Source organism: Aptenodytes forsteri, unplaced genomic scaffold (assembly GCF_000699145.1).
Source record: "Aptenodytes forsteri isolate BGI_AS27 unplaced genomic scaffold, ASM69914v1 Scaffold534, whole genome shotgun sequence".
Taxonomy (NCBI): domain Eukaryota; kingdom Metazoa; phylum Chordata; class Aves; order Sphenisciformes; family Spheniscidae; genus Aptenodytes; species Aptenodytes forsteri.
In genome coordinates this window covers 1,701,947-1,703,416 of record NW_008795712.1, presented here as the reverse complement: position 1 = coordinate 1,703,416, position 1,470 = coordinate 1,701,947, and positions in this window count along the sequence as shown.

Here is a 1,470-nt window from a genome sequence, read left to right as displayed (position 1 = left end):
TCCCAAGCCCCAAGCCCTGAAACGCTCCGCTGTGGCCAGATGAGCTGGTTGTTAAATCTCCTTGTTGCAGTAATGTCTGCCCCAGCAGACAGAGCTCTGTGCTCTCCCGGTGTCCAGGTTGGCATGGGAGAGGGGACTTGGGGGTGTTAAATGGCTCCTGGGGATGACCCTTCCCCAAACGCCCTTGTTTTAGATGTGGGAAGGGCCAGGAACGGGCAGCTCTCTGCTGGTTTGGGGTCAGCCTTTGGCACGGGCTCAGGGGATGATGGTTCCCAGCCATTCTCCCCAAAACCAGCTCCCACAGCCTGGCCAGTCAGTGCCAGGGGTCACACTGGGCCGGGGGCAGCTCTGCGCTCCTGCTGGTGATGGGTGGGCAGCCCCGGGCAGCCCCGAGGCCAGTCCCCATGCGTGTGGTCTCACCAGTCCCCATCCTGCCCTGTCACCCTGCCAGGACGTTGCACAACAGGACCAGTTCCCCGTTGGCGCAGAGAGGGGGGAGGATCAGGCCCCAGTGCAGGGGCCAAAGGCTGTGCTGAGCTATGTGGTAGCACCATGCCAGGCTGGGAAGGAGGTGGCCGAGCATCAGGGCTGTGCCCTCCCCAGGGACACGCAGCCTCGAAACCTCGACCCGGGGGAGTCACGCACCCAAAACGGCCGTTTCAGCGGAGAGGAAGCTGCTTGCAGTGGCTTCTGCCAGCGCCCAGCTTTCACAACGAGGTGCAACCCCGCAATGAGAAGATAACGGGTTGTGGCACGGAGCCCAAGAAGCTGTGATAGGTCCTCAGGGCAGCGCTGGCCCCACGGACGGGGAGGGACTGCTGCGCTCGGGAGCTTTCTTGGGGTTAAACCCAGACGAGGGCTGCCCGCAGACATGGGCACCCGCTCCTGCTTGCTCCCCGGCTCCATGTTCAAGGCTGGATTCTGGCGTGGGAGTTGCTGCCGGTGCCTCACCACTTTCGTGCCGTCCCCCTGGCCGCTGTCCCTCCGTCCTCGCTCTCACGGGTGCAGGATGGGGACAGTGCTGGCATGTCCCCAGCATGGGGGCTGAGCGGGGAAGGGGAGATGCTGCTGCTGGTTGTGGTGCAAAAGCAGGGGGATGCCTCTGACCGGAGCTGGATGGGGCCCCTGACACCCTGATCCCCTGATCCCCTGACACCCCAACCCCTGCCTGCCTGGATGGGTGATACCAGGCGCACTCGGTACATGCCTGAGGCTGGCTGTTCTGCTGATGTCCTCGCTGCCACCTGGGCATGGCCGGAGACCTGGGAGGGGGAACATGCAGGAGATGCCAGGAGAGAGATACAGTCCCACGGAGCCGCAAGTGGGCAGGTCCCCATGGGGATGGGGACAGCCACGTCACCGGCCTGGGGACACCACGTCACCCTCCCAGTGCCACCAGCTGGGCAATGCAATGAAGCATTTGGGGTGCAATGGGGTGTCAGGGGCTTGTGGGAGGGGACGGGAGGGCTG